We start from the raw sequence: 24,211 nt of genomic DNA on the forward strand, positions 1-24,211 counted from the left end.
AATCACCTTGTTCTTAGAAGCATATTATTGTCCTGTGTGAAGCCCAGTTCACAGAATAGCTCTGATGATAATACGCATTTTTCCATTGAAGGAAATGGAAGGAGGTGTGTAGGCTTTCTCCTTAATTACATTTTTTGCTTTGAGATACAATGCAAAATTATGTAATGACAGTATCCTTGGGGCCTGACCCAAACCCAAGGGAAGCCACGGCCATGGGGATTACTGTTCTACTTGGGAAGTAAGCCCAGCTGGGAGGAACAAATCATCAACTGGGTGCCCTCTGGTTTTTCCACACATTTCGGGACTGCTGCTCTTTGCTATGCTAAGTGGGCTACCAAGTAATTGGACCTATCCTTCTGGAGGGGAGGAAACATAAAAGCTGGAAGGGCATAGTGAAAAAACAGGAACTATTAAACTACACAATCTGGTGGAGGTTGGAGGACTTTGCTTTCACACAGCTCCTCAAAACAAAACTATAAAATAAGTAGACAGTTTTAATATTAAACCAAATATTTGGCATTTTCCCTTTGAAAATGGGACAAAATACTGGCTAAATAGTAAAGGTCTGGAGTTAGGAGAAAGGTTTTGTGCACTTTGTCAATTCACCTTTGGGGAGGTCTCAGTTTCCTCATCTGAAAAATTGACAGGAGGGATTCAACGTGAAATCTAAGTTTATTTCCAGCCCTGACACTCTGCAAGTCTGCATCCTCATGTTGTCTTGGTTTTCATCTTTCTGTAAGTCAGTGTGTGTGGTGGTAGGGGGGCAGGTTGTGGGTAACTGATCCAGCTATATTGAGGCTCTAAATGACTTGTGTCAGCTCTGATACAGAATTAGATTAAAATGTTTGAATGTCTTCTCTTGTACTGTACACTGGAACCTTCTTTTGGTCAAGACTTATGATGAGTGGCTGCCTAAAAAGTACTTGATAGTTCAGCCATTAGTTTTAAAAGGGTGGAATCACTGGAGGTTTAGAGTTGCAACATTTTACAGCTGTTTTAGAGGCTGTCCCCGCACTGTTCCCCTCTCCTTGCAAGGTTCAGAAATTCCTGGCTTTGGGTTCACATGGCTGAGGCCAATCAAATACTTTCATCAGCCTCACCATTGGATATTGAGTGATATACTGCCACCAGTTAAAATTTGACCTACACAATGACCCTCTTGCAAACATTAATTGTGCAGAACATCTTTCTCCAGCAACAAGAGTATCTTCTTGAAAAGACCACTCATTTACTTAAGAGTTAGTCCATCTTATCCAACTTTGTTACAAAGCTTATCTCGAGCTACTTGGTACAAGGATTTCTGGAGAAAAGAATCAAATAGGTCTAAAATAAAGATTAGGGAGTGATTTCCTCAGAGACTTTGCAAACTGATTACTAAAAAGGACTTTCTGAACTTCTATGAGATACTTATTTACCATAACAAAAACACAGCCCTAATCATCAGAGAATAGAAAGATGTATAACTAAGGCTTTACTTTAGCTGTGAAGGATTTTGTATAAAACCTTTAATTTACCATGGGAAAATAACAGCAAATTTTGAAGTGTAGAGAAATATCAAAACAGAATAAGCAATGATGGTCTGTTTTTCAAACTGGTTGATGGCTAAAGATAGGCTCTTTTTATTTAAGAAGAAAACAAACCACGTTAAACAAGCATTTCTTATCATGGAGACAATTGTATGCAATTTTACACAGATTTGATCTTGTTGATCTTGTTGTGTACCCTTGGAGGTATTAGGAGGGCATTGTCCTGAAATGTGCAAATATCTAAAGGGAGACTTTTTTTTTTCTTTTTAACAAAAGTGCAGAAGCTGTAAAACAGGAAAAAAGAATTGTCTTTAAAATTGCCTAACCAAATCCAGCTAACTACAGATATTCTTTCTACTTTATTTGATCTCTTCACCCATCATTTTAGAAACACTTTGCTTTTTAGGAAAATGGTGTTAAGTTGATCTGGAAATCTTGAGATGGCCTGCTATATCTGTGTTGTGTTTGTGTGCATATGCCATCACAGTCAACACGCGCATTTTTTAAAAAATTAGCTTTTCCTTCCTGGACTTATAAGGTAGAGAAGCTTCTTTCTCTGGTTCCTTCCTTCTTACACCTAACTGGTGGGGAGCAAAGAGCACTGGACTTGTAGACAGATGGATTGTGTTTTGAATCCCACCTCTATCACTTCATAGCTGTAATAGTCACCAAGTGACCTTGGGCAGGTCGCTTGACCTCAGAACTTCATCTATCAGATGAAAGGGTCTGAATTCCCTCCTGCTTTCAAAATCTGTGAATGAAAATGCTCACTAATTTGTCTTGGTAATTATATCAACAATCAGATATAAAATTCCTTGGGAAAGCTCTATATCACTCCTGGGGGCAGGGCACAGTACTTCTTTCCCTGCCCCACCTTGGCTTTTTCAAGTTAGAAGACCTGGAAACAACCCTGTAAGGAAGTTTTATTATCCTTGTTTCATGAGGAAACTGAGGCCCAATGAAGTTATAGTTTTCTTAGTGTCTCACAGCTGGCAAGTGGCCAAGTGAAGACTGAAACCCAAATTTCCTAACTCCTCTAGTCTTTCCACCATGCTTCTAAACAAACTGGGCCTGCACAATTAATTTTCAGTGAGAAATTAGCTTTGTTTTGAAATGTATCTCATAAAGCAAATTTTTCAAATCCTCTCCTAGAGGACATTTAGCTATTAGTATAAACTCTTTAGCTAGACTACTTTTATACATTTTTTTCCAAGTCAGAAAGATACAGAACCAAGCTTTCTTTGGCAACTTTTACCCTTCTCCTTTGAGGAAGTACATTCCCATAGGGCCCTTTTTTAACCAATCCCTCAACATGGAAGCTTGAATATAAAGACCCTGGTAACTTGGCCTGTCCTACTCTGAGAACAATGCAAATACTTTTGTCCTTCCATTCACTCCTTTACCTTTTCTGAGTTTCCTTTATGGACTGTCCCCCTCCCCTACCACAGCTACAACCAGGCCTAAATTTTTGTAACAATTTTCACCTTTCCCAGTGGGAATTATTTGTGAGTTTTTTTTTCTTTTTCCCAATGCAGGAAAAAAGACTAGCACTAAAAGGAGAGCTTCAGTTCATTCTTTCACATTTCAGGAATGGTTGATAAGATAACCCCATGTCTAGGTTTATCATTCCTGTACTGGATTCATCTCCTCTTCTGTCGGGAGCCTTACTTTTAGGCTGATAGTATGGACTGAAATCATGTCCAAAGAATTCCAATTCTTTCACTCAGAAGTGGGTTCTTGTCTTGTCTGGCCTGGGGCATGGATGGAAAAACTTGGAAGGGGATGCTACATCTCTTGGAAGACTCAAATTGTTTCCTGACTTAAGTGTCCCCCAAAAGCAAACTTATTTTATGATAACTGTAAGCCAATTTAGCCTTCAAGTATTTTGACTGCGAACATCAATTTTACCGGCCCTTTTCTCCTTATCTTCCAATCTAACAACTCGGGAAAAATAGTGACTCATATTAGCTCCTTCAACTTAGTACAATGATCATGTGTATGTGAAATAAATCACTAGGCCCACCATCCCTCCACAAGGAAGTCAGCAACAATTAAGAGTACTCACTTTCTGCAAAACTTTGGAGAGCAGTTTTCTGTTAACACAAACACTTTAATAGCATGGAGAAATGAGGCTTTTCTTTGCTATCCACAGCCATTGACTTAATTTTCTAACAATAACAGTGAAATTTAAGGAACTATTTTTTCTTGGATAAAATACTATTTTTTCATAGTCACATAGAAATACCTCAGATCTGGGAGAAATTTTACTAGCCCTGATATTTTCAAACTGGTTATTAGCAGTGGAACTGTAAAATTTTAAATATTTTTAATTGTGGAAAAACATACATATTGTAAAATTTACCATCTTAACTATTTTAAGTAGTATTAACTACATTAATATTGTTGTGCAATCACCACCACCATTCATCTGCAGAACACTTCATCTTGCTAAAGTGAAAATTTGTCATTTTCACACAATAACTCCCATTTCCCCAGCCCTTGGTGACCACTATTTGACTTTCTGCATAAATTTGTTTATTTTAGATATTTCATGTAAATGGAATCATAAAATGTTCTTTTGTGTCTGGTTTATTTCACTTAGCATAATGCTCATTCTTGTTGTAGCATGTATCAGAATTTCATTTTTAAAAGCTGAATAATATTCCATTGTTTATGTGTGTATATATTTTATTTATCCATTATTCATCTGGATAATAAAATAAGCCATTGACTTAATTTTAAACATTTTATTATCCAGATGAATAATGGATACATTTTATTTATCTATTATTCATCTGCTGATGGATACTTGGGTTGCTTCTACCTATTGTCTGATCTAAATAATGCTTCTATGAACATGAGAGTAAGGACTTTTAATATTTTTCCCATGAATACTTGCAAATACCTACATAGAAGAATCATAAAAAATGATAAAAGTGTCCTTGTTATTTGGTGGAAAGTATTTCATTGTCAGGACAATATAAAAGACACTAGTCCATTCAACCTAGTCCATTCAACTAGTCCATTCTTATGGAAGAGCCTCCATAAGATCCAAGACTCCTGACCACAGTCTGCTGCAATTTCCACTTTACTTGGCATTGCCAGTTTAGGAAAATTATAGCATTGTTTTCTAATATCTGCACTGGGAACATAGAAAACATTAGTATGACCCTAGGACAGTAGTTCGATAGAGAACATGATTTGTATTAGGACATGTACGTTGAGGTAGTTGTGAGCTTTCCCCCGCTATATCATTTCATTTTGCTCCAATAGTCTTCTAGTAACAGTATGTGGTTTCCAGAGTGGAACTGCTGACACCACTAACCAGTTACATCATTCCACATACTCTAATTTAGGAATGTGCTATTTGATTAATGAGATAGTAGTTTCAGAGCCCTTTGAGCTGCTCCAGACAAAAGCAAGGGATAAATTCAAAGCATTAACATTATGGCATTATGTAAGCATAAACATTTTGCTATTTTCATTTCAGTATTAGTCTTCAGATGTCTGCAAACACTCAGTTACATTTACAGAATGAAGATTTTGAATAAACCTGGGAACACAATTGGGTACCATATGATATACTTGAACCTTCTGAGTATTTCAAGGTAACCAAATATAGTTGGAAATGATTGCACCATGGCAAAAAAAAATGAACTTGAAAAAATTTGCAATATATCTTTCATAGAAAAGATTCTATATTGTTTTAATCTTTTTTTCATTTTTAATTGATATGAGTTGTTTTTCACAGTGTTAATTTTTATTACCTTATTTTATCTAGGATCAGCACAATTAAGATCTCAATGGCCATTTATTGTTTGTCAAAAAGAAGAGAAATGCTAAGCATTCTTAATTACAACATAATGGACTTCTGGATCTTCCCCATTTTTAAGAGTTTGATTTTTTTTAAGTCATCTGCACGTCTTGAAATTCCATATCTCTAAAATAACAGCCATAAAATGACAGGGAAAGCAAAAGAATAAGAGGGAAAAGTAGATCTCTTGAGGTGGACAAGTTCTCTTTCCACTACTACTCACATAGCCATGTCCTGGATGAAGTCTGAAAGTAACTGCAAGTGATAGAAGGCTTAAAAGATAGGAAAAAACCTAGCATTTACTCAGCTGCTATTAGGTTCCAGGCAATAGGCTTGGCCCATTCCTAAATATTATCTCATTGCATTGTTATGGCAATGCTGTGAAGTTTATAATATCCATTTTTTTTTACACTTGAGGAAACCAGGGCTCAAATTATTTAATTTGCTCCAGTATATTGACTGGAAAACAAAGTTTTTTTTTCTGTCCAACTTTTGTTTACTTACACCAGTCTCATTACTTCTATATATAGGAAGAAATGGACTGTTTGCAATTGTCGATATATCCTCATCATTGTAGTCACATGTACATGCTTTAATCACATAACACAAATGTCCAGGCTTGGGGGTTGGAGGTGGAGAAAGGACTTTCAACAACAGGAAGGACACAGACAATGGGAGATAAGAGAGAAGGAGGAAGCTGCTTTTAGCTGTGTGCACCTGAGCAAGAAACAACTTCGCGGAGACTCAGTTTCCTCACTTGAAAAACAGGGATAAAATGGCATTCATCTCACGGAGTGGTTGTGAGCTTTGCTGATCATGCCAGAAATGGACTCAAGCATAGAGCCTGTGACTCAGCAAACATTCTTTGTGGTTACTTTTATCTCCAGAGTGCTGTGTTTGGACATATACCTGGGTATTTTTAGAAAGAAGTGGAAATTAGTGATTGGAAAGGGAGCTGACAGGATTAGCTAATTCAAAATCAGAACACACCAATTGGAGAGAGAGCATTTACACCCAGGGCTCCAAACTGCCTCCTGATGCTCACTGGAGTTTTCAGAGCTGGATTGAAGTGCTGACTCCTCATTGACAATAACGGAAACTGTCCCCAATTTGCAGTTTGTTGATTTTTTTCAATTATAAATTTTTCTCCCATAAATATTTATTGCACATTTGGTAACTGCTACTATTTATTCCTTCATCCAAAACATAATTTCTGACTGCTTTCTCTGTACTAGTCACTATTTTTGGCACTGGGGAGACAGCAGTGAAAAAAAAAGGCAGACAAAAATTCATCCCCTCATGGGGCTTACATTCTCACAGGAGAGAGGTGATAAAAAAAATAAATAAGTAAAATAAATGGTATGTTATTGATGACTGCTAAAAAGAAAAAAAATTGGGCAAATTGTCAAAGGGAATAGAAAGTTTAGATGGGGTTTAGAATATTTGGTTGGGAAGCCAGGGAAAGCCCTACTGAGAAGGTGACATTTGACTTCAAGGAAGTGAAGAGGAAGATAAATCTTGGCAGAGAAAACAGCAAGTACAAAGGCCCTGAGGAGGGAGTATGTTAGGAATGTTCTAGGAACTCAAAAATGCCAAAGTGGCTGACAGAGTGAGTCAGAGACTGGTGATGACAAAGTGATTGTCACTATCTTATGGTGTGCCTCAAAGGTCCCCATGACTTCCAAGTCCTTTGCCATCTGCACAAGTTGGATGACCATAGCTAGTTAAGTAGCAAAGTTAGAACCAGAACTCAGGCCTCCTGATTCCTAGGCCAGGATTTGTGTCCTACAACACAGAATCATTCAATATAAGAATTGAAAGTTGCCTTAGAGGTCATCTAATCCAACTTTCTCCTAATACAATTGGGAAAACTGAGTCATAGGGAGAAGCAGTGACTTGCCAAAGGTTAGCCATCATGTCAGTGACATGGCTAGATGTAGACTTAAGACTTTTGCTCCTTCTACACAGGCTCTATCCCAAGCTGTTGTTTTAGAGGCACCCGTGTCTAGCAAAGAATTCATACCTTGGCCTGGGACCAAGGAGATCAGGGACCTAGCATGGAGAGCTGAACTGATTTTCGGGTACGAGGGGAGTAAAGGCTGATGGATTGTTGAAACCAAGGCAGGGTGGTTTTAAAGGGATCCTATGCATTTTATGGCGTGGGAGTGTGGATAGACTGGGTGAGTTTATACCCTGAAACGTTTTGAACACTTTGAAAAAGCCACCCATGAAGTTCACATGTTTTTCTTGTTGATTTTTGTCTTGGGTGCTGTGTAGATGTGTCTGAAATCTGTTTAGTTGAGAAAATACCATGCCGCTGCAAATGTTCTTGCTGTGTGGGGATGATCTTGTTGCTTCTTGCTACTACCAACTTATTGTTAAGTCTTATACTATAGCAACTTGGTCTGAGGTGGGCATGTGGCAAAAAGAGAGAGAACCTTCTGATAACCACCTGGGGCAGCTTAGCTATAAAGCCAATTTGTGCAACACAGATTCCTTTAATATCAATCAGATCTGGAAGTTGCCTTGCAGGTCATCTAATCCAATTTTTGTTTTGAACAGTTGGGGGAACTGAGTCACAGAGACCAAATGTGACCTCCTGAAGGTTAGCTATCTTGTCAGTGACATAGCTGGAACTGGACTTCAGATCTCTTTTGCTCCACGTGCTAGAAAGTTTGTTGAGCTTCCAGCTTGCAGATGCTATCATGACATTTCAGATAAGGAGCAAGGCCCATTCATTATAATCATTTGCTTATCAAAAACTTCTAGTTGATTAACTTAGTCTTATATACAAAGAAATGGCTTAGGAACTTCTGCAAGCTTTGCTTGGGTGGGCAGTGATTAGTTTCAAGGTCAAGTTCCATTGCCCATGGCTTAGGGGCTGACTTGGGTTATGGAGAGGTGGAACTGAGATCAGCAAGGGCCAGTCCAAGGCTGCTACCCTTGAAAACCTGCCTAATGCCTAGCTAGTAGTGCAGGGTTTAACCTGGTCTTCTTCCTGGGCGTCCTTCCACCTGTGAATGGGCACTTATTAGAGCTCACATCTACCTGTTCTTTCTTGGTCTAGCCCTCTCTCTCATGGAATCTTGAGAAGAAGACATCACACAGCCTGAAAATCCCACATCTGAGGTGGAGGTACTAGGATCCCACTAGTGAAGCAGCTGTGAGTCCTTACACATGTGTTATGCTAATGGCTCAGGGCCAAGTGAAATCCCAGGCTCCAATCATGTGGCTACCCTCTGTAGAAGTTGGCTGTGTGAAAGAATGCAACAGGAAAATCAGAAATGCCTTTATACTTTTCCTTGTTGCAGTTGGTACTGAGCTGGAGTTCAATCTCACTCAAGTCCCAGAAATGTTAGGGAGATCCTCTAATATCATTTGGGAACTGAGACACCTGGTTTTGCCATTTGTAAGCTCTCATGAGTCATCGCCATACTCCACTCACCTCTGAGATGAGAGTGGCTTTCCCAGCTGGAGGTTGACTTTGTGTGGATTCTTGATTGGCCACATTCCCAAAAGAAAGTAAAATATTCATGGCTTAGATATTATCTTGGACATCAGGACAAAAAAGTACAGAATAACATGAAACTGCTCTGTGAAAACTGGAATGTAATTATCTTGCTTCTGGGAGCATATCATATCTTGGTCATTGGCTGAGATAAAGCAAAGACTGATACATGAAATATTCTCGAAGCACTCTTTAAACCCCTTTTACAAAGGTTGCAAACTTGCTACAAATAGACTTAAAATTTGTTCTATTGCAACCACTTCATGAAAAGTAATGGAACCAAAAAAAGGTGGAGGTTGGAAATGGAGCAGTGCTTGGAACTGACAATATTGTGTTATTCTCAGAGAACTGCAATGTGTTCTGCTTGAACAAAAGGAAGCTGGGTTGTGATAATATAATTCTGGATTCCATGGAATGTTGTGGCTCACAGAGGCAAGACATAAAAGACAGATAAACAATATAGTGGTGAGTTTCTGGGGTTTTATTTTATATTAAAACATCATTTTGTCACAAACATGGGCTGAATTTGTATTCTGTCCAAAAGAAGAGTATTATATTTCTGGGCATCAAAATGGAAACATGCTCACTAGGCTGTGCTTTATATTATCTGAAAAAATACCAAGTGTTCCTCATCATACCCTTTATCCTAAAAGGCTTGCAAAAATAATTCCAGAAAAGCTATGCTGGCAACTAATGGAAGTTTAGTCAGAGAGAAATAAATAGCCACTTGAAAATACCTGAGAAGCTGCTTTACTTGCAGAACATATGTCCATGCCCCATTGCTCTGTGTTCAGGCATGTTTCTTCAATCACAGATCAGGGTGAATGAGTTAGAGAGACATGGAACCATAGGTATATTTTATGTAGATTTGCCCAAGTTTATATAGTAGTTTGTTATTCAACAAAAAAGCAGCTGCCATAGCAACCTCAGGATCACAAAATACTTATGGTACCTCTGAGAGACTGATCATCGTCTTGCAAAGCTGTTGAAGTTCATCTTTGCCCTATGTGAACCAGAGAGCTGCATGGAAAGAATGCTTCTTTTTAGTGTGATCTTAATGTCCCATTAATGCGCCATGTGCATTAAGTAAACTGGCTAGCAGGCAGATTTGCTCCTCTCTCATGGTTTGTTTTTCACTTTCATTTCCTTAATGATTTGAAAACTTGTTTTCAAAGATTTCTCAGACAGGGCCCAGTGACGCTGTGCTGGGCCTGGCTTCCTTTGCTGCCAAAGTGCAGACCCTCTGTCCTGTAACAGAACGAGGCCTTTGAGCCCCTAACCAGTGAGGGATACAGTAATGAGCTCCAGCTGTGGAGTGCAGGCTCTAAGGAACTGGAGGGGAGCCCAAATGGAGAATTTCAGATTGAGGCTGGGAAGCCCCCTCTTTTGGTATCTTTCCTCTTTTCCTACCTCCACTGCCTGTTTTGGTATCCAGAACCTAGGGCTAAACTCCAGCTGGTGCCCCTGCTTCCAAAAACCCATAGGGATCTGCAAGTGTACTTCAAGTGCTGGACATGGGGGACTCCATGCCCACAGGTCTTGGCTTTCACCTGGTTCAGGCCCTGCAGTGGAGTGCAGATAAACTGGGTCTCTGACAAACAAATGAAAATCTCTGATTTGTGGGATCTCCAGATTTGTAGGGTCTGTGAATACTCCCACCATAGACCAGTTTCAAACAAGCAACAGCTTAACAACTGGCCCACAAAACTCCTGGAAATGTAACAAATGGCTCCAACACAATGTCACTCCAGGTTATCTCATTTGCTACCCATAGCCAATCTCACAGATAGATTGGTGTTCTCAACCCCATGTAACAGAAAAGAAAACAGGCTCAGAGGATTGAATGAAGGGATTCTCAAACTTTACTGTGCATATGAATTACCTGGGGATCTTGTTAAAGGAAGAACCTGTGATTCTGCATTTTTAACAACTCCCATGTGACAAGTTTCCACAGTTAATTAAAGCTCCAGTCGACCTTCTGGAAAAGAAGTGGAGGAGGCTAAAAGACGGTCTCTCACAACTGAGAAATCACACTCTTCCCCCCTCCTCCAAGCCACACCATTTCCTCAATCAATTCCACTCCTGGAATGTTCAGGGACCATACTAGGCCTTCCCAGTATGGCGAAGGACTATAAGACACAACATAGTGTGTTCTTTCATGCAGAATGGGTGCTGGTTTTCTCTTCACTTCTCACAGGTTAGTAACTTGCCCCAAGGCAGAACTCTGATTCATGGATGCATGGCTCAATCCTAACCATATAAAGCAACCCCTCTCTCTTCCTGAGTTTGGTCATATTATGTGACTCTGGGGTATTGTACCCCTAGGAATCTGCTTAAATTCCATATTTTCACTCCTCTCTGGGTCTTAGGGGAAACCTGTTGTTGCTTATTGTAGAGGAGCCAAAAATTGATATTTTCTGTCCACCTGAATGGTGGGCAGAATACAAACTAATGGCTAAAATTAACACCTAGAAAATAATTACAAGTGGGTTAATATGGGCTCTGTTTTCACTCAAATTCATCACCTAATAATGAAGATGTAAGTAACTGGAGAGATGACTGAGAGGAGAAATCTAGGCTAAGGAGAATCTGTGCCTGTAATGGTCCTAAATTCTGAGAAGGACATATAACAGTATTCCTGACCTCAGAGAGCCCTAATTCCTTCCAATCAGGCAATGCATACCCATGAAACAGGGTATGTATGACTCATTATATAGTACAAAGTCCAACTATGCAGTAAGATTTAGATTATGTTTGTTGTACAGAATGATGAAATGTGTATGGGTAGGGCTGATGTCTAGACTGCCAGAGCACAATTTCCAAGGGAATGTTCTCCATTCCTGTTTTAAGACTTTCATTCAGTTGGGCAATCAAAAGATTCAAATGTATCCAAGATATTTTCTTGTTAATGGAATGCACGAGCAAAAGATTATTTTCTTTTCCTTTGGAGATTGTCTCACAATCAAAACCATCTTTCTAGTAAAATGATTTTATCCTGATACTCAGCTCCAATTCTTTTTTCACTTTCTTTGCCTGAGTCTGGATAAAGTGATTCTTGATGATACATTTATTCACTGCCAAAATGTATGTTTGCTGTTATAGAGACATAATCTTAACTGTGTCACTCTCCTTTTCTTTATCATCCTATTCAGTTTTATTCTTTGTCTGGTACAGGAATACCTTTGTGTTACAGAGCAAGATAGTATACAGATACATATCTTTCCCTTCCTATCTATGAAATTCTCATCCTCTTGGGCCCAATAGAAATGTCATAGTCTCTGGGGAGCCTTCCCCAAACCCCAGAGTTAGTTGGAAAATTTAATATTTTACTCTGGTCTGCAATCTTATGACCAATGATAGTTTATATTTCTTTCTGCCTTGCATTGGAGGTAATAATCTCAGTGCCTTTTCCCCTTTTCTACCTCAACTCCAGTTAGGGTATAAAGGTTTTAAGGCTGTTAGGTCAATAATAATTATAATTACCAATTATGTAACACTTACTAAGTACCAGGTATTTTACAAAAGCATGTTTAAAACTGCAAAATAACTCTCTGTTAGGGGTGTGGTCATCCCATTTCACTGAGGCACAGAGAGGTCAACCAACCCTCCTGGGATCTCCCAGCTAGCAATGCTTTTAGCCTGACTCAAAGTCCAAATTTATTTCATTATACTCCACAGCTATACATTCTCCTTGATGGCAGGGACTAAGGCTTTTAGCTAGTATAAGTGTTCAATAAATTGTTGAATGAATATCTACATAAAGAAGTATGTTACTTTGCTCATGCTATCGATCATAAGGTGTTAGAAAATTGGCCTGCCTCCAGGCCAGTGTTCCTCCTCCTGTGACCTCCTAGGGTGGATCACTCAGGTCTCCCTTTCCTCAGTCCCTGTGTCCTGTGCTATGTTCCCAGTTATCTGTTACTTTCCTATTTTTCGGCTCGCTAATCTTATAAATGAACATACTTTGATGCTATTGTGTTAATGTTTGCTAGTAAGATATTTTTCCACATATTTATTCAACATATACATTAAAAATATTAAATGTACAGTGCTGTGCACATAGGAGGGACCTTATATATATATATCCATTGAATAAATTTACTAAAGGTAGAACAGAATTGTTTGTGACAATAAATCAAAGGGACATAGACACAGGTTAGAACTATATTCTAGCAAACACATCCAGGTACCAAGGACTGTGTTAAATCAGAGACCCCAGGATGACTAAGACAGACATATTTCTGCCCTCATGGAGCTTACTCTCAAGTAGGTGACAGATTTGCATTTCACACTAGGGTCTACTTCAATCAATGTCCTCATCTAAGAGTAAACTACAGAAGATAATCTAGAGCAGGAGTAGAGAGCAATTAAAATTGCAAGGCAGATCCATGAGTCCCTTTTCCGTTTTGCTCAATTCCTCCACCCCCAACCTTCCCTGCCCCTCACTAGCTGTCATCCTGCTCTCCATCTATGAGTCTGTCCACATTTTCCTTGTTAGTTCAGTTTGTTCATTGTATTCCACATATGACTGAAATCATATGGTATTTGTCTTTCTCTGACTGGCTTATTTCACTAGCATAATGTTCTCCAGGTCCAACCATGCTGTTGCAAAGGGTAAACTTTTCTTCTCTTTTATGACAAAGTAGTATTACATGGTTTAAATGCTCCATAGGTAATTACTGAGGGGAGGGGGTTATAAGGGGACTAAATGGTAATGGAAAAAAACACAATGAAGAGTAAAGAAAAATAAAAAACATAAAAAATGAAAATATGAAATTACAAGATAGGGTTTCTTGTTATTGTGCTTCCTTATGAAGAATGGATTCCAGGTTTCAAGTATCCATAAGAGCTTCCCCTTCTTTCTCCATTTTGTTCCATTATTCTCAACTTGGGAAGAAAGCAGACACATACCTCCTTAGAAGGTTGTAATATCATTTGCAACAGTGATTTTATCATTAAAAATTATATAAGCACCAAATTAAAACATTCTTACCATAAAAAGCCTCTGATAATACCAATGTTACCTTCAGACTTTGTGTCAAACCCATTCTCCAGAAGTAATCATAATTAGTTTGTTGTGTCTCCTTCCAGATATTTTCCCCTGCATATACAAGATCATATGGTAATTATTTTTAATATAAAAGCAACTAATTTTATATATTTCTTAGTTAATAACATTTTAATCTAATAATATATCTTGAATTTGTTTCTATGTTGTTACATATCAACCTACATTATTTTTCCTTTTTTAAAAAAACAAACCTGCCCTGGCTGGTGTGGCTTAGTGGATTGATCGCCAGCCTGTGAACCAGAGGTTCACCAGTTCAATTCCCAGTCAGGGCACATGCCTGGGTTGCGGGCCAGGTCCCCAGTAGGGGTCATGTGAGAGGCAACCTCACATCGATGTTTCTCTCCCTCTTTTTCTCCCTCCCTTCCCCTCTGTCTAAAAACAAATAAATAAAATCTTTAAAAAAAACCTGTTCCATTTTAACTACTGTATAGCATTTTATCATGTAGACGTACCACAGTTTATTTAACCATTTCTTACAGTTATGGACATATAGGTTGTTTCTAATTTGTATACTCTTTTTTTGGTGAAGATTAATATACAGTTTTTATTTTAAGTATATTTTATTGATTATGCTATTACAGTTGTCCCATTTTTTCCCTCCCTCTTATTCCCCTCCGCCCTATATTCCTCCTCCCACCAGCATTGCCTCTCCTTAAATCATGTCCATGGGTTGTACATATAAGTTCTTTGGCTTCTCCATTTCCTATATTATTCTTAACCTTCCCTTGTCTATTTTGTGCCTACCAATTATGCTTCTTATTCCCTTTACCTTTCCTTCCATCCTCCCACTTCTCCCTCCCCATTGATTTCCTTCTGTGTGATCTCCATTTCTGTGATTCTGTTCCTGTTCTAGTTGTTTGCTTAGTTTGTTTTTGTTTTTCTCAGGTTCATTGTTGGTAGTTGTGAGTTTGTTGTCATTTTACTGTTCATAGTTTTTCATCTTCTTTTTCTTAGATAAGTCTCGTTAACATTTCATATAATAAGGGTTTGGTTATGATGGACTCCTTTAGCTTTACCTCGTCTGGGAAGCATTTTATCTGCCCTTCCATTCTAAATGACAGCTTTGCTGAGTAGAGCACCCTTGGATGTAGGTCCTTGCCTTTCATGACTTTGAATATTTCTTTCCAGCCCCTTCTTTCCTGTAAGGTTTCTTTTGAGAAATCAGCTGATATTCTTATGGGAACTCCTTTGTAGGCAACTCTCTTCTTTCCTCTTGTTGCTTTTAGGATTCTCTCCTTATCTTTCATTTTGGACAACTTAATTATGATGTGTCTTGGTGTGTTTCTCCTTGGGTCCAACTTCTTTAGGATCCTCTCAGCTTCCTGGACTTGTATATCTATTTCCTTCACCAGACTGGGGGAGTTTTGCTTCATTATTTGTTCAAATACCTTTTTGAGTTCTTGCTCTCCTTCTTTTCCTTCTGGCATTCCAGTGATTCAGATGCTGGAATAGTTAAAGTTTTCTGAGAGGTTCCTAAGCCTCTCCCCATTTTTTGGAATTCTTATTTCTTCGTTCTGTTCTGGTTGGATGTTTGTTTATTCCTTCTGTTCCAAATTGTTGATTCCTGACTGGATTCCTTCCCTTCATTGTTGGTTCCCTGTATATTTTCCTTCATTTCACTTTGTATAGCCTTCATTTCTTTTATTTTGTAGGCTTACTCAGTCATTTCTGTGAGCATCCTGATTACCAGTGTTTTGAACTCTGCATCAGGTAGGTTGTCTGTCTCCTGGTTGCTTAGTTCTTTTTCTGGAGTTTTGATCTGTTCTTTTATTCGGGCCATATTTGTCTGTCTTGGCACACTTGTTACATTGTACGGTGCATAGCCTTAGGTATTCTCCAGGGTGGGGCAACCTACGTCACTGTGTTGTGGTGTTGTATGTGGGGGAAGGGTCAGAGAGGGAACAATGCTGCTTGCTCAGCTCTTGCCCCACTTTAAAGGGGCTGGCAGTTTGCCCAGCCGTCACAACCCCTACAGGTATTTACATCTAGAGGTTCTGAGGCTTTGTTTCCCATGCTGAAACCCTGGGTTGTGTGGTCTGTCTCACTCCCCAGGTGTTCCTCCCAGTTTATCTGCTCACAAATATAGCACTTGCTAGTCCGCCAGTCGCTGCCTCACCTGCCTGGTCTGCCAGCTGCCATCTCTGTGTCCTGCCTGCCCTAGCCACCCATCTCCACACCTCCTACTAGTCTGAATGGATGTTTCTTCTTTAACTCCTTGGTTGTCAGACTTCCATACAGTTTGATTTTCTGGTAGATCTGGTTGTTTCTAGTTTTTAAATTGGTTGTTTTCTTCTTTTGGGTGTGCAAGGAAGTGAAACGTATCTACCTACACCTCCATGATGGCCCTAATTTGTTTACTCTTGTTAACAATGTCACAATTAACATACCGAGCAATCTTCCTTCTGCACATGTATGTTCCTATCTCCTTGGGGTAACTATGTAGAAGTGGAACTGTTGGGTCATGAGATATGCACATCTAAAATATTGTCATATTTTCCCCAAAGTAGCTGAGCTAACTTATATTACCATGGATATTTTATGGATATCCTTTCCATATACCTTTGTTCAAAATGGATTTTATAAATTTTTAATTGTTCCCAATTAAACAAATATAGAAATCAACCTCTTATTATTTTATTTTTTTAAATGTTCTGATTATTACTTAGTTTTGGCATCTTTTGGTATGTTTATTGGTCATTTGGGTTTCCCTTTCTGTGAATTGCTTGTTCATATCATTTATTTATTTTGTTCCTTATTGATTCATTGTAACTCTTTATATACTCCAGATATTAATTATTTATATGTAACTTATATTTTCATGCTTTGTCACTTGCCTTTTAATTTTTCTTATTGCATCTTCTTATGTACAGAATTTTAAATGTTTTATGTAATTATCTTTGTTTATTTTGTTATATGACTTTCAAATTTTTTTCTTACTTTAGAAGGCCTTTCCCACATCAAGAGTATGAAAACACCCTCCTATATGTTCACATAACATTTTCATAGCTTAATATTTAAATTTAGTTTTTTAAACCATCTGGAATTTATTTTTGCATATGGTATAGGGATCTATTTTATTTTCTTAAATGAATAACCAATTGTCCATACTCCATTTCCTGAAAAGCCCATTCCCCTCCACTAATTTTAAGTGCTACATTCACCATGTACTAAAATTGTCTGGGTTTTAATTATATTCTGTTCCTTGGAGAGGTCTTCATCAAACTACCCATTGCCATTGTCATTGAATAGAGTATTTGCATCATACCGTTCATTCTTTAATACTCATTTTATTCTTTCAAAGGAAAGTCTTAATATTATTCACAATTTTTAAACTAAGTAGTTTATTAGTGAAAATATTTTGAGAATACTATACCTGCATGCAATGACCTCAGAGTTACTGTATTCCAGTAAGAGATTAATCATTATAACAAAAGAAAATAAAAAAGGAAAAATTAAATATTTGTTTATATAGCCACATTCTTATTTTTTCCATTAATATGAAAGGTTATGCTGAGAAATTTTTTATCTCAGATGATACTGGACTTTATACTTGATGGGCTGACCTAAAGAACTGTCCTACTTTTCTCACATCTTGAAAGCAAATTTCACTCCAGTCATTAACTTCTGTAGAGGTCCTTTTAGATGCCAGGTTGAAGGAAAAAAAAAAGAAACCTGCAAAATACAACATAATACAAAAAGGGGGAAAGAGTATTCAGAGCACCATTTTCTTTTTGTAAACACAGAAAAAAATAGAAACATTTATAGTGATGATGAAAATAGATTCTCCTAAATGATTATCCATCTATTAAGCAAAACAGTTGCACTTTGCATCTCAAATGTTTGTGGCTTTCCTATAGGAATATGTTCATTTTGCTTTTGCTTAGGAGACTAATACATGATATAGATGCACCTCATGCAAAATAATAAACATTATCTAGGGGAAAATGGTTGTGTTGTTGCTTTCAGTGGTGCCCTTCTTTCTGATATGTGGTTTTTGATGTACAGTCAATAACTTCTTGCCATATTTCTAGTACAAAAGGATTTAGAGTCAGACAACCTTGGTTCTAGTTCAAAATCTGCCATTTACTTGCTGTGTGACTTTGAGCCTGTTTCCTTATTTGTTCAATGGTGGATCAAAGCACTGGGCTGCCTATTTCACATCACTGAATCAAATTATTATGAAAATCAAAGTTAAAATAAACAGAAAAACTTAAATCACTGTAAACATGAAATAAAAAGAAGTTATTATTATTAGAGAGCCCATGAAAAATAAGCTCTGATGGTCTTCAAACATTACAAACCATCAGGAAATGTGCCAAATGGGGACAGAAGAAAAATAGCCATGAGAAAAATGAGAAGAAACAAGAAAAAGAAGATCTGTGGTAGAAAGCACAAGCTCCAAGGACAATCTTAACCCCCATACCACCACCTAGTTACAAACCTAATGATAGGGAACCTCTCTAATCTAAGTGGTAGCCTGATTCTGATGCACTGAAATTGTCACAGTATTGGGTTTGGGGACAAGGAAGTAACACTTATTGAGTGCCTACCACAAGCCAAGCATGGATGCCACATGCTTTACATACATGATTTCATTTAGTCCTATCAAGAAACTTGCCAAGTCTGGAATTTTTTAAAATATTTTTTTATTTTCAAATACCATTGATATACAATAATATATTAGTTTCATGCATACAACCTAGTGATTAGACATTTATATAACTAACTGATTAATAAATCTAGTACCTATCTGACATCATATACAGCTATTACAGTATTATTGACTATACCCCCTATGCGGTACTTTACATCTCTGCGACTAACCTGTAATGTGTGCTTCTTAATCCCTTAACCTTTTTCACTTGTCCCCCAAATCCTCTCCCCTCTGGAAACTGTCAAAATATTTTCTGTACCTCTGAGTCTGTTTCTGTTCTGCCTGTTGTTTGTTTTTTTAGATTGCACGCATAAGTGAAACCATTTGTCTCCCTCTGACTGACTTATTTCACTCAGCACAATGCCTTTTAGTTCCATTCATGTTGCAGATGGCAAGATTTCATTTTTTTTATGGCTGAGTAAATTCCATTGTATATATGTGCCACTTTTTCTTTATCCATTCATCTATTGATAGACACTTAGGTTGCTTCCATATTTTGGCTATTATAAATAATACTGCAGTGAACATAAGAATGAATGTATTTTTTCAATTTAGTTTTTTGGATTCCTTGGATCTTAACCCCCTTTTACAGATGAGGAAATTGATTTGTGAATATTCTGTGCCCCCGGCTGGCTAGCACAAAGACTGACCTATCCCCTACCAGCTTCTTTATTCCATCTGAGGGGTATGAATCTCTACGTCTGTCTATGTATCTTATCTTTAATTGATTAATTATACCTTAGGTAATCTGTTCTTCATACATATATATACTGCTGTGCTTTTTCATACCCTTTTTCTTCAGACCTCTTACTTCTAAATGCTGTCCAACTACCTTAAGAAAAGTTGTTTGTCCTTAATTTCTTTTAGCCATGGTTTATTCATCTATAAAATGGGACAACTCACAGGCTAGATGTGAGGTTTACATTTTATTATGTATGTGAAAGCATCTTGTAATCTATAAATCTATCATCTCTGAATTTAAATATAAGATATCAATTGATGTTCTCTAGAGAATGTTCATTATTGGGGTAAAATATTTAGTGGAGTACCATAGGGCTTTGTCCTTGTCCATACTCTATTTGAATATGTGTTAATATTGGAAAAATGTCTAAAGACCTCAGCCCTGCCATAACAGAATGGCAGTGGCAGCATGTAAGCAGAGGGTGGTCATTCCATATGTCAGTTTTGTGTGAGGTGAGTTCCCTGCAGGGGTTCATAAGTAGACAGTATAAGACAGAGCATAGACTCTAGCTAATAGTGGTTAAGAGGCAGGTTACCTAACACTGAAACATGGATTTGACCTTGACAACTTATTTAACTTCTCTATGCCTCAATTTTCTGATCTGTAAAGTGGAAATAATGATCCTGCCTTTCAAGAGATGCTTTGATGTTTAAATGGATTAATACTGAATTGAATGAGTTAATGAAATATGCAAACATTTTAAAATATTCCCTGGTAAAGAATGAATTATTATGATGTGTTACTTATTATATTCTGAAAGGAATGAACACTTGTGAAAGTCACTTGGAAGTTCAAATTTCTGTAGACATGGAAAATAGTGGTTTTTTAAATAGTTGTTTACATAATTTTTGCAAGGCCATTTTGTATATTTGCAGAATATTTCCTTACCACCCATATTTATCCATTCTTGGATACCAAAAAATAAAAAGATTATATGTCATCACAAAGTAAAAATAAGATGAGTTTATTTCATGGTTCCAAGATAAAGGAAAAAAAATCCAAAGTTCTTTGCATGGTATTCAAGATCCAGCTTACCAGTCCAAGGTCACCTTATGGTGCAACGTTTTGTCTGACTATGTATTACCTTTGGGCCTTTGCTCATGTTGTATTATTTTTTACTGGAATGTCTCTTCTCTTTTCCATTGGTTCTCTCTGTACACATTCTCCAATACTTGATTTAAATTATATTTTCCATGAAGCTTTTTCTCAATCATATTAAGACATAGTCCATTTTTCTTTTTATATATTTTGACTTATATTTGTAATTTCTTGTTTACATGTAGGTTTTTCTTATTTAACTGTAAGGTTATTAAGGAACTTAGACTTGTTTAATTTACTTCTTTATTTCTGTCCAATAAGTCTTTTTAATGCAATACACTCAAATATTAGTTGACTGTGGTCTGCTGGAAAGACCATAATCTTGGAACCAGAAAAACTCCTTTGTTTTTTGCTTGAAAATTTGGTCCAACTCTGCTGCTTAGTAGCTGTGTAACCTTCAGCAACATTCTTAACTTCTCTCTGCATTAATATTTCCATCTTGAAAATGATTATAATTATACCTATCTCATTGGATATTAGTTTTTAACATATGTGGAAATGTTTGTTATTGCCTAATGGCGTATGGCACATAGAGACATATAAATTCTCCTCTCTAAAGTATGTACCACTAAACACTAAACTGTAATTTAAAGATGTGAAAACCAAAGAATTACAGCGTTAAACTCAGGCTCATAGTCCTGAAATTTCTTTTTTTTTAAATTTAAATAATTATTTTTTTTTTCAAATACATTTGTCTCTGCCTTCCCGCTAGCACTTTCCCTTGTCCCCTCACCCCTCCCTCCCTCCCTCAGCTCTTCCCCTTTGGTTTTGTCCATGAGTCCTTGCTATATGTTCCTTGACTTGCCCCTTCTCTTCCCTTTCCCCCACCCGCCCCTCCCTACTTCTCTCTTGTCTCTGTAGTTTTCTATTCCTTTCAGTGTGGCTGGTCTTATTTTCCTTGCATCTTTGTATTGTTGGTTACGTACCACTTATAGGTGAGATCATATGGTATTTTTCTTTTGCCCCAAGGCTTATTTTGCTTAGCATAATGTTCTCTAGTTCCATCCATGCTGTCGCGAAGTTTAGTAGTTCTTTTTTTCTTTCTGCTGCATAGTATTCCATTGTGTATATATACCATTATTTTTTGATCCAATCATCTACTAATGGGCATTTAGGTTGCTTCCAACACTTGGCTATTGTCAATTGTGCTGCTATGAACATTGGGGTGCATAGGTTCTTTTGTATTGGCGTTTTGGTGTTCTTAGGGTATAGTCCCAGCAGGGGAATCACTGGATCAAAAGGCAGTTAGTTACATTTTCAGCTTTTTGAGGAAATTCCACACTGCTTTCCAAAATGGCTGCACCAGTCTGCATTCCTACCAACAGTGTACTAGGGTTCCCTTTTCTCCACAGCCTCTCCAGCACCTGTTGTTTGTTGATCTGTTTATGATGGGCATTCTGATCAGTGTGAGGAGGTATCTCATGGTGGTTTTGATTTGCATTTCTCTGATGGCTAGTGATGCTGAGCATCATTTCAAATGCCTCTGGGCCCTCTGTATCTCTTCCTTGGAAAAGTGTCTGCCCAGGTCCTTTGCCCATTTTTTGATTGGATCATTTGTCTTCTTGGAGTGGAGTCATGTGAGTTCTTTATACATCTTGGAGATCAAACCTCTATCTGATGTATCATTAGCAAATATATTTTCCCATACGGTTGGCTCCCTTTTCATTTTGCTGATGTTTTCTTTAGCCGTGCAGAAGCTTCTTATTGTGATGAGGTCCCACTTATTTATTCTTTCCTTTATATCCCTTGCTTTAGGAGACATATCGATGAAAACACTGCTGCGTGGGATATCTGAGAGTTTCCTGCCAATGTTCTCCTCTAGGACTTTGATGGTGTCACAACTTATATTTAAGTCTTTTATCTATCTTGAGTTTGTTTTTGTGCATGGTGTCAGCTGATGATCCAATTTCAATTTTTTGCATGTAGCCATCCAGCTCTCCCAACACCATTTGTGGAAGAAGCTCTTATTCTTCCATTTTATGCTTCTGCCCCCTTTGTCAAATATTATTTGCAAATATAGACCTGGGCTTATTTCTGGGCTGTCTATTCTGTTCCACTGGTCTATGGGTCTGTTCTTGTGCCAGTACCAGATTGTTTTGAGTATAGTGGCTTTGTAGTAGAGTTTGCTGTCCGGTATTGTGATCCCTCCTACTTTGTGTTTCTTTCTCAGAATTGCTGCAGCTACTCAGCATCGTTTATTGTTCCATATAAATTTTTGAAATGTTTGTTCTCTTTCTGTGAAATACATCATTGGTATGTTAATAGGGATTGTGTTGAATCTCTAAATTCCTTTGGGTAGTATGGACATTTTGAAGATATTAATTCTTCCAATCCATGAGCATGGTATATTCTTCCATTTATTTCTGTCTTCCTAATTTCTTTCTTCAATGTTTTATAGTTTTCTGCGTACAGGTCTTCTACCTCCTTGGTTAAATTTATTCCTAGGTACTTTATTTTTCTTGTTGATATATAGAATGGTATTTTTTTTCTGATTTCTTCTTCTATTTCATTCTGGTGTACAAAAATGCCTTTGACTTCTGAATGTTGACTTTGTATCCTGCTGTTTTGCAAAATAAACTTATTGGTTGAGAAGTTGTTTGGTGGAGTCTACAGGGTTTTCTATGTACAGTATCTTGTCATCTGCAAAGAAGGATAGTTTTACTTCTTCCTTTCCTATTTAGATGCCTTTTATTTCCTTTCTTCTCTGACCACTGTGGCTAGGACTTCCAATACCAAGTTGAAAAGAAGTGGTGAAAGTGGACATCGTTGTCCAGTTCCCAATATTAGTGGGAAAGCTTTTAATTTTTGCCCATTGAGTATGATGTAGGCTGTAGGTTTTTCATATATGGCCATAATTATGTTGAGGAATGCCACATTTATTCCCATTGTGCTGTTTTGATCATAAATGGGTGCTGTACCTTATCCAATGCTTTTTCTGCGTCTATTGAGATGATCATGTGGTGTTTTATTTTTCTTTCATTTATGTGATGTATTACATTTATTGATTTTCATATATTAAACCATCCCTGCATCCCTGGGATGAATTCCACTTGATCACGGTGGATAATCTTTTGACTGTGTTGCTGGACGCAGTTTGTCTATATTTGGTTGAGGATTTTAGCATCTATATTCATCAGCAAAATTGGCCTGTAATTTTCTTTCTTTGTAGGGTCTTTATCTGGTTTTGGGATTTGGGTGATGCTGGCCTCATAAAAAGACTCTGGGAGTCTTCCCTCCTCTTGGACTTTTTGGAATAGTCTGAGAAGGACAGGGGTTAGCTCTTCCTTAAATGTTTTGTAAAATTCTCCTGTGAAACTGTCCAGCCACGGGGTTTTGTGTGCCGGGAGTTTCTTGATTATTGCTTCAATTTCCCCAGCTGTTATCGGTCTGTTTAAGCTTTCTGTTTCTTCTTCCTTCACTTTTGGAAAATTATACTTTTCTAGAAAGTTGTCCATTTCATCGAGTTTTTCAAATTTCTTGACACATAGGTGTTCATAGTTGTTTCTTACAATCCTTTGCATTGTGTGGTATCAGTTGTTATTTCTCCTCTTTCCTTTCAGATATTATTTATTTCGGTCCTCTCCCATTTTTCTTGATGCATCTGCTTAAATGCTTGTCAATTTTATTTATCTTTTCAAAGAACGAACACAGCTTCTGGATTGGTTGATCCTTTGAATTGTTCTTCTCGTCTCTACGTCATTCAGTTCTGCTCTAAAATTGATTTTTTCCTTACATCTACTTGCTCTGGGATTTATTTGTTGTTGTTTCTCTCGTTCTTGAAGTTGTAGTGTTAGGTCT

Source organism: Pteronotus mesoamericanus, unplaced genomic scaffold (genome assembly GCF_021234165.1).
Source record: "Pteronotus mesoamericanus isolate MK-2021 breed Mesoamerican mustached bat unplaced genomic scaffold, CSHL_Meso_final contig_55, whole genome shotgun sequence".
Lineage (NCBI taxonomy): Eukaryota > Metazoa > Chordata > Mammalia > Chiroptera > Mormoopidae > Pteronotus > Pteronotus mesoamericanus.